We start from the raw sequence: 10,777 nt of genomic DNA on the forward strand, positions 1-10,777 counted from the left end.
TGGCGCCCACCATGGGGCTAAGGATAACAGTGATTATTTGATACAAATCCGCAATACGCACCAGTTTACAACTCCGAATCAGCAATGGCAAACTCTCGATTCATGGCTTTACCTATCGACTACGAAGCCGGCCTTCAAGATGAAACCAACAACTTGATACCCAGGGCCGGAAGGCCATTTAACGATGTCACTGAAGCTCGAGTCGAAGTACCTGAAATCCGAGTCAAAGTACCACTAGACGTCAATTCACAAGTGGCTTTTGAGGCGAACCAACGTTCCGAACCGGAAAAAAGCATTCAGGGCGGTATTCGATCCGTAGCTCGAGATGCCCATAATGTGGAGGAGATCGGAGTCAGCTTACGGATGATCTTCAAGATGTTACAAGCCCAGCAAATAGCGATAGCTCAGTTGCAGAGCCAAATTCAGGTACAAAGCAGATCAGAGCCTGATCCGCTTCTGAAAATCACACACAGAACGGAGCCAGCCATAGTGAAGTCAAATGAGCAAGAATCGGGTACTACTCCTGAAATTACCAAATTGCTCGAAGAACTCACAAAACGAGTCGAAGCCAACAATAAAAAAGTAGAAACATATAATTCCAGGGTCGATCAGATCCCGGGAGCTCCACCAATGATAAAAGGGTTGGATTCGAAGAAATTCATCCAAAAGCCTTTTCCCTCGAGTGCAGCCCCAAAACCAATCCCAAAAAAATTTCATATGCCCGAAATTCCCAAATATAACGGTATGACCGATCCCAACGAACACGGAGCCTCTTACACGTGTGCCATCAAGGGTAACGATCTGGAAGACCACGAGATCGAATCCGTGTTATTAAAGAAATTTGGACCCTCTCGAAGGGAGCGATGATTTGGTATCATAATTTGCCCCCAAATTCCATCGATTCTTTTGCCATGTTAGCGGACTCGTTTGTAAAGGTGTATGCTGGTACCATAAAGGTTGCAACAAGAAAATCGAACCTCTTCAAAGTAAAGCAAAACGGTAATGAAATGCTGAGGGAGTTCGTGTCCCGATTTCAAATAGAACGCATGGAATTGCCACCGGTCACAGATGACTGGGCCGTCCAAGCTTTCACCCAAGGGTTGAATGAGCAAAGTTTAATAGTATCACGTCGGCTGAAGCATAATTTGATCGAGTATCCAGCAATGACTTAGGCAGACGTGCACAACCGATAGCAGTCAAAAATCAGGGTCGAAGACGACTAGTTGGGAGCTCCTTCCGGATCCATGCACCAGAACAGGGCAGCTATCAAAAACTAGAAGGATATCGACAGAGAACGAAGATCGAACAAAGACCGATATCAACCGTACGCCACAGATCGAATGAACAATGGCTCGGCACTCAACTTCGCTCAGAACAATCGAGGACAAAATTCCCGGGGGCTTATGAGCAAGAGTGGCTTCGATAAATATGGTGATCCCATAGAGGCACCCCAGCTATCGGAGTACAATTTCAGCGTCGACACATCGAGCATTGTATCGGCGATCGGAAGAATCAAAGATACTAGGTGGCCCAGACCCATGCAAACTGACCCTTCCCAAAGAAACCCGAATTTGATGTGCAAGTATCATGGAACGCATGGCCATAGGACTGAGGATTGCAGACAATTAAGAGAAGAGGTATCCCGCCTATTCGATGAGGGCCACCTTCGAGAGTTCCTCAGCGACAGAGCCAGGAATCACTTTAGAGAAAGGGACGCCAGCAAAAAGGATAAACAAGAGGAACCTCTGCATATCATCCATATGATCATCGGTGGGGTCGATACTCCGCAGGACCCCGTGCTCAAGTAAGGCAAGATACCGACCACAGGGGAAAAACGAACTCGAGGTTATGTACCCGATGACACTTTATCATTCGGAATTGAAGAAGTCAAGGGCATCTCTCAACCTCACAACGACGCTCTGGTAATTTCTATCCTATTAAATAAAGCTCAAGTTAAGCGTGCTTTAGTGGATCCAGGTAGCTCTACGAATATCATCCGATCTTGGGTAGTGGAGCAGCTCGGGTCTTGAACGGTTTCAATATGGCCAGTGAAACGACTAAAGGGGAGATTACTCTACCAGTGAATGTAGTTGGAACCATCCAAAATACCAAATTCCATGTAATCGAAGGGGATATGAGATACAATGCCCTACTTGGAAGACCTTGGATCCATAATATGAAGGCAGTGCCTTCGACCCTCCACCAAGTAATGAAATTTCCTACGTCGGACGGCGTAAAAACAATATACGGGGAGCAACATGCTGCGAAGAAAATGTTTATGGTTGCTGAGGTAACACTGATGCTAACGCTATCGGTCTCAGAAAGATCGAGCACTAAAGATAGACAAGAAACTAAATAGCAATCACAGCCACCAGTCTCGACCGAACCAGTGGAACAGGAAATAGAGGATGATGAGGAAGAGTTTCTGACACCTCGAGCTTTCATCATCCCCGACGACTCTGATGCCACCAAATCTAAGATCGAAGAACTGGAGCAGGTCATATTAATCGAATATCTGCCCGAGAAAAAGGTATACTTGGGAACGGGATTGACCCCCGAACTCAGGGAAAAACTCATTCGATTTCTTATTGATAACATAGACTGTTTTGCTTGGTCCCATTTAGACATGGCAGGGATCCCACCGTTGATAACGACACACCAGCTGAGCTTGGACCCTAGGTTCAAACCGGTAAAGCAAAAATGAAGACCACAGTACGAGGTAAAACACACATTTGTAAAGGATGAGGTAACTAAACTTCTCAAAATAGGATCAATTCAGGAGGTAAAATATCCCGGGTGGTTAGCCAACGTAATTGTAGTCCCTAAAAGAGGGAACAAACTTAGAATGTGCATAGATTATAAAGATCTAAACAAAGTATGCCCCAAAGATTCTTTTCCACTGCCTAGCATCGATTGCATGATTGATGCCACAACCGGCCATGAGATCCTTACTTTTCTCGATGCCTACTCCGGGTACAATCAAATTCGAATGAACCCGGAGGACCGGGAAAAAACTTCATTTATCATCAAGTACGGAACCTATTACTATAATGTAATTCCATTCGGGCTAAAAAATGCAGGAGCTACTTACCAACGCCTAGTGAATAAAATGTTCGAAGACCAAATAGGTAAGTCAATGGAAGATTACATTGATGACATGCTAGTTAAGTCCCTGCGTGTAGAGGACCATTTGACTCATTTGCAGGAAACGTTCAAGATCTTAAGGAAATACAACATGAAGCTCAACCCCGAGAAATGTGCTTTTGGGGTTGGATCGGTCAAGTTCCTTGGTTTCATGGTATCGAATCGGAATCGAGATCAACCCCGACAAAATTAAGGCCATCGAAGATATCACCGCCGTGGATAGCATGAAAGTAGTGCAAAGGCTGACCGGGCGGATAACTGCCTTAGGCCGATTCATTTTGAGATCATCAGATCGAAGCCACAAATTCTTCTCCCTACTCAAAAGGAAGAACGATTTCGCCTAGACCCCGGAATGCCAACATGCACTAGAACAATTGAAGCGGTACCTATCGAGCCCGCCACTACTTTACACTCCGAGGACAGATGAGAAGTTGTACTTATACTTGGCGGTATCGTAAATCGCATTAAGTGGCGTCCTAATTCGAGAAGAGCAAGGTACACAGTTTCCTGTTTGTTATGTAAGTCGGACCTTAGGGGAAGCAGAGGCTAGATACCCTCACTTAGAGAAATTAGCACTTGCACTAATAAGCACCTCTAGAAAGTTAAGACCGTACTTTCAATGTCACCCCATATGCGTTTTGACCACTTACCCGCTTCTCAATATTATGCACAGGCCCGAACTATCGGGTCAATTGGACAAATGGGTCGTCGAACTCAGTGGGTATGATATCGAATATCAGCCCCGTACGACCATTAAGTCCCAAATTTTAGCGGACTTCATTGCTGATTTCACGCCAACCCTCGTACCCGAAGTTAAAAAAGAACTCTTGTTAAAATCGGGTACGTTGTTGGGATTTTGGACCCTCTACACAAATGGTGCTTCAAATGTGAAGGGGTCTGGGCTTGGCATCGTCCTGAAACCTCCCACATGTGGCATTATTAGACAATCCATCAAAACCATTACATTAACTAACAATGAGGCTGAGTACGAGGCTATGATTGCAGGTCTCGAGCTAGCTAAAAGCCTAGGAGCAGAAGTTATTGAAGCCAAATGTGACTCTTTACTAGTGGTAAACCAAGTAAACAAAACTTTCGAGGTTCGAGAAGATAGGATGCAAAGGTATTTGGACAAATTACAGGTAACTCTACACTGTTTCAAAGAATGGACCCTACAACATGTGCCTCGAGAATAAAACTGTGAGGCTGACACACTCGCAAATTTGGGGTCGTCAGTCAAAGAAGATAAGATCGACTCGGGGACTGTCGTTCAACTCTCAAAATCTGTAATCGAGGATGGACATGCCGAAATATATTCTACGAGCTTAACCTGGGATTGGAGGAATAAGTATATTGAATATTTAAAGAACGGAAAACTCCCATCGAACCTTAAAGAATCGAGGGTTCTACGAACCAAGGCTGCTCGATTCACGCTGGTTGAAGATGGAATATTATACAGAAGGCGTTCGACGGACCACTGGCGGTATGTTTGGGACCAGGAGACACGATTATTTTTTACGAGAGGTTCATGAAGGCACTTGTGGAAACCACTCCGGTGCCGAACCGTTAATTCGCAAAAACATCAGAGCAAGGTACTACTGGGATAGCATAGAGAAGGACACTAAGGAGTTCGTTCGAAAATGTAATAAATGTTAAAGGTTTGCACTGATGATCCACCAACCCGGAGAGCATCTTCATTCAGTCATTTCTCCATGACCATTCATGAAATGGGGAATGGATATCGTCGGCCCCCTACCATCGGCCCCAGGTAAAGCGAAATTCATTATGTTTATGACTCACTATTTCTCTAAATAGGTTGAAGCACAGGCGTTCGAAAAGGTAAGAGAAAAAGAAGTTATAGATTTCATCTGGGACCACATCGTGTGTTGATTTGGGATACCGGCAGAAATAACATGCGACAATGGTAGACAGTTTATCGGCGGTAGAGTGACAAAATTCCTCGAAGACCTTAAAATAAAAAGATTACTGTCTACACCATATCATCCTAGCGGGAACGGACATGCCGAATAAATGAACAAGATTATCATCCAAAACATAAAGAAAAGATTGAACGAAGCTAAAGGAAAGTGGAGAGAAATTTTGCCCGAAGTCCTTTAGGCATATCGGACAACATCTAAATTCAGTACAGGAGCAACCCTATTTTCCCTAGTGTATGGATCTGAAGCTTTAATTCCGATCGAAGTCGGGGAACCAAGCGCAAGGTTCCAATATACATCGGAAAAATCGAACTATGAGGCAATGAATAAAAGCCTCGAATTATTAGATAAAAAATGAGAGGCGGCACTGGTTCGAATGGCTGCACAAAAAAAATGAATCGAAAGGTACTACAACAAAAGAACCAACCTCCTCCATTTCAAGGCCGGGGACTTGGTCCTAAGGAAGGTCACCGTTAACACTCAAGATCCTAATGAAGGGAAGCTCGGACCAAATTGGGAAGGACCCTATCAAGTCCTCGATATAGTCGGGAAAGGGTCTTATAAACTTGCAACAATTGATGGAAAACCGTTACCAAACAATTGGAACATATCACTTATCAAACGATATTACTGTTAAGGTATAATTTTCTCCTCTATCGTCTACATACGTACATTCGACACTAACTCATTGCAGGAATTCGACGAAAAACATCAATACCTCTGGTTTCAAAGCACACGTTATACTCTTTTTCCCTCAAGTTCGGCTTTTATCCCAAATGGGTTTTTCCGACAAGGTTTTTAACGAGACAACAACTATGTGCTACCCGGGGACAAATCAACAGTATCCGAAGCTCCGTCATAATCAACCTCGGATACTGGGGGGCTACCAAGCGAATAAATCAAGTTCAGAACAAGAAAGTTGCACCATATCAAACTCATGACAAACATGGTCTCGATAGAGAAAAGTGTAAGGGCCAAATGGTCAAAACGAACCATGCCCACGTAGTTTTGCTCGGACTCTGGCACAAGATACAAATACATGTGTAATGACTTATAAAGGAGAACTATTTTTTCAGATATCTCATACTTTGAAAAGATTTTCCTGCTTCATGATTCAAACAGGCTTAAAGGCCAACCACCATCAAAAGGATTTTTGATAGCGATCATCAAAAGCCTATGGGATAAGATATTCTGAGTTCGAGTTCGAAACAATTACTCACTCAAATTAAAGCCTAAAGGCTATCTGAGTTCGAGTTTGAAACAATCACTTACTCGGTCATAAAAAGCCTACGGGCTAAGATATTCCGAGTTCGAGTTCGAAACAATCACTCACTCAAATTAAAGCCTAAAGGCTATCTGAGTTCGAGTTCGAAACAATCACTCACTCAAAAAGCCTACGGGCTAAGATATTCTGAGTTCGAGTTTAAAACAATCACTCACTCAAATTAAAGCCTAAAGGCTATCTGAGTTCGAGTTCGAAACAATCACTCACTCGGTCATAAAAAGCCTACGGGCTAAGATATTCTGAGTTTGAGTTTGTAACAATCACTCGCTCAATTATTAAAAGCCTAAGGGCTATCTTACTTCGAGTCCGAGCAATCACTCACTCGATCGTAAAAGTCTACGGGCTAATATACTTTGAGTTCGAGTTCGAAACAATCACTTACTCACTTATCAAAATCTAAAGGCTATCTTGCTTCGAGTTCAAATGTTCACTCGACTACTAAACCTGTGGGCTACTTTTATTTTTCGAATTCGGGCAAGCGCCCACTCGACCACTAAGCCTGTGGGCTACTTTTATTTCGAGCTCGAGCGAACACTCACTCGGCCATAAAGGCTACGAAGGCCGAATTCGATGAAATCACCTAAATCCTCATAAAAACATCCGCAATGCATGAATGAAATCTTCACGAAGCAAGATTGTAAAAGAAAAAGATATTTGTATAGATATACAAGGGTGGTTTACATAAATGAATGCAACATAGAAGAAGCTAAGGGCTATGCTTCTGGGTTATCATCGAGAGCGGTCTCTTCTCTACCGGGCTCCCCCCGTCTTCGGACTCGCTCTTGCTACCTTCATCATCATCGTCATCATCGCCATCAGAAGCCAAGGCTTCAGCTTCAGCTTCGAGATTTTTAACCCTTTCTATCTCTTCGGGAAGGTCGAAACCTCGAGCATGTATCTCCTCGAGGGTCTCCCTCCGAGAGTGACACTTAGCAAGTTCGGCAACCCAATGTGCTCGAGTGTCGACAGTATCCGCTGCCTTTCTTGCCTCCATTTGAGCAGCCTCGGCATTAGCCTGATACACGGCAATGGACTTGTCCGCCATGACTTTCGATGACTCAACCTCCGCCTTGGCCTCAACAAGCCGTGTTTCAAGCTCCTCGATACTTTTGGCCTGAGCCGAACCCTTTTGCTTGATGCTTCGAAGCTGAACTTTGGCCGATAATAATTTGGCCAAGATGGTTTCTTTTTCTGCAGCCAGGTGGTCGATCGTCTCCTTTCACCGGTTACATTCGGCCTTGATTTGATCGAATTCTTCCCGAAGCAACCCGATCTTTTCAACCTTTTGCTGCAGCTGAGACAACGAAGGGTTATCTTCCACAGTTGGGTCAAACCCATACTCTAATAGAACGAGGCTCACCTGCTTATCTAGTTCGGCCTCTTCTTCACGAGCCTTAGCCAAATATGCTTGGAGGTCCTTTATAGCCTCGTCCTTTTGGCTGCAAAGAAGTCGCAGAGCATCTCTCCCCCCCGAGACCTTCTGAAGCTTGGCCTCACATTGGTTGAGGTCGACTCGAAACCTGCTAATGGCTTGCACAGTAGGGGAAAAACACACGTCAAGTTTAGAAAAGAACGAAGAAACCAAGCACAGTAAAATCATTACCCGAGAAATGAAATGTTGGGCCTCTTCTAGGAGAAGAGAAGCATCACTGATGTCGGAGGCATCATCGACTCCAATAAAGCAATCCCGAAAAGGGTCCCCTACACTAGAGCCTCCGCCAATATCGGGGGTCTTCAATTCTCGAGCTTCATTTAAAGCCTCCTCAGAAAAGGTCGGAAGAGAAGGCAAATGACCCACTGTAATAGTCCCAAGAGAATCGCTCGGGACGCTCTGATCGAGACTCGGGGTACCGTAACCGACCCCGACCGATATAGCCGTCATCGGCTCAAAAGGTCTGGCGACCTCGATAACTTTCGCAGATCGGATCACCAAAGCCGAGGTATCATCATCATCTTCTTCTTCTTCTCTCAGTTGTTGGACCGAGTCCATCGAAAGTGCGATTGCCTTCCTCCTCACCCTTCGAGTTTTGGGCTTGGGATCCTCTAGCCGAGAGACGGCTTTTCGCTTCTTATTTTTCCTCAGTTCCGGGACCGGGGACTTGGTTCCTTCTTCACCACTCGAAGGCCTCAAAATGGCATCTTTGGTTACACCTGTATGAAAGAAAACCGGTAACGAATGGAGCATAAAAAACATTTTGAAGAACATGAGAAGTGACCCTTACCGTGATTCTTGGCCTCCCATCTACCTTTTGTCAAATCACGCCAAGCACGTTCGGCATAAGAGGAAGTCGAGGCTAACTTCTGAACCCAATCCTCGAGGTCGGGTACCGCTTGTGACATCCAAGGGGCAGCTGTATATCAGAGAAAGATATTAGATAGAATCGGAGAAAGATACGAAAAGCAATGCCTTATGAAAACCACTTACGGTCAAAATTTCATTCCTCGGGGAACCACATCTTCTCTTCCGGAATGAGATCACGGGTCCTCACCCGAATATAACGGCCCATCCAACCCCGATCCTTGTCTTTGTCGATGCTCGACATCAAAGCTTTCGATGCCCGACGATGAAGCCTGATTAGTCCTCGAAGGATTTGAGGCCGATATAATCGTATGAGGTGGTTTAGGGTAAAATCCAGCCCTCCGGCTTTATCGGAGAATAAGTGAAGTAAGGTTACTATACGCCATAGAGAAGGATGATTTTGACCGAGGGTGACCTAATATCTTTTGCAAAAATCAATGATCACTAGATGGACGGGACCCAATGTGAAGGGATAAGTATAAACACTTAAAAACCCCTCCACGTGAGTGATGACGCTCTCTTCGAGAGAGGGAATTTGCAACACAACCTCGGAACCCCAGTTGCAGTCTTTCCTCACAGCCTCGAGATGGCCCTCTGTTATCGAGCACATGTACATCGACATATGCTCACATCGACCCCGGAATAGACGAAGGATTTTCAACCTTAAAATCGATCTTCAGAGTATACGGGCTAGGAACGTACTCATGGGGAGACGCTCCACCGGCGCCTTGTCGCCGGACGGCCGTGAAGAGAAAGCTTTCTCCTTCTGAGGTACGGTTTGTGAAGTTTTTGCCATTGATGTAAGAGAAAGAAAGCAAAGGAAGATAAAGGTTGATGGTGCTAAATGCTGATGAAGGTGGCTCTACAAGCGGCAAAACAGAGGCAGAAGGAGTAAGAAAATTTGGGAGATTGAAGATGTAAAAGTGGTAAATGATAAATGGAAGGGCTATTTATAGGCTTATACCATGGCGGTTCAATATCAGCGATGGCCGACCACCGTCTGACGTGCGTTGAATACCTTGAAAAACTAAATCGACGGGACAACTATCACATACGTCACGATCGAGCCCAGTGAAAATGTCAGCTTATAATCCGATCGAGCCGTCGAAAATCATATCGCTTCTCACCACATTCTTCCTGAGAAACATGGGGACTATATGTATACGGTCGAAATAGATTTCGGCCTCCGTTCGTTTGTTCGAGATCGAATGGTAAGCGATCGAAGTGAGAGCTCGAGACGAGTTCCGAGGATAGTACAAACAAGCCTCGAGCTCCAAGACCGATCGAGGAATCGCCTCGATATCATTATCGAGCCCATGACCAAATCGAACCGCAAGGCAAGAAGAAGGTTGTCGGAGATGCACCGACCCATTGACACTCACCCTGAATGTCGAACTTGAACTCAAGGCCAAGGGATCGATCCAATACCGAGCTCGAGCCAGTATGAAGCTCGCAGACAGGAGCTGTTGCAACCGCACTAGGGGAGAGAATCTTGGCAGGAAGAGATAATTCATCATGGATTCTCCACTATATATTTTTTTTATTATAAATAAAGTAACATCCCCCTACTATAAAGAGGGGGAATCCTTGTAAGCAGAGGGGGCATTGCAAGAACAGACTACTTCTATTTCAATAATTTATATCTCATTTCTATTTCAAGAGCAGAGGGGACATTGTATCACACTCACTCTTCTAGTTCAATAATTTATATCTCATTTCTATAGCCAAGAATCGTATGATTTATGTAAGGCTATATCACATATCCTTAGAACTACTTATAAATTCAACTATATCCGATTTTTCGGGTAAACACACAATAATACTATAACTTCAAATTGGACCATGCGCTGCTTCATTAATCAGTTTGTGAATCTTGGTAAAACCCCTTAGTGAGGAAAATTGCTATTATTACATGAAATATATAAAATATAATTCAATAAGTTCACCGTATAACTATAGGAAAATGTTTCGTTACTTGTAAAGTTTGGCAAACTCTCATCTCCAACATAGATCAACAGTCTAATGACTCAATTGCATTTATCACCAAGAGAATTGTAAGGATCGTTTTTTCCCCATTCAAATTGTAAGTGATAAGAGATTATTTCTTCATTTTAA

This window comes from Nicotiana tabacum, chromosome 24 (genome assembly GCF_000715075.1).
Source record: "Nicotiana tabacum cultivar K326 chromosome 24, ASM71507v2, whole genome shotgun sequence".
NCBI lineage: Eukaryota > Viridiplantae > Streptophyta > Magnoliopsida > Solanales > Solanaceae > Nicotiana > Nicotiana tabacum.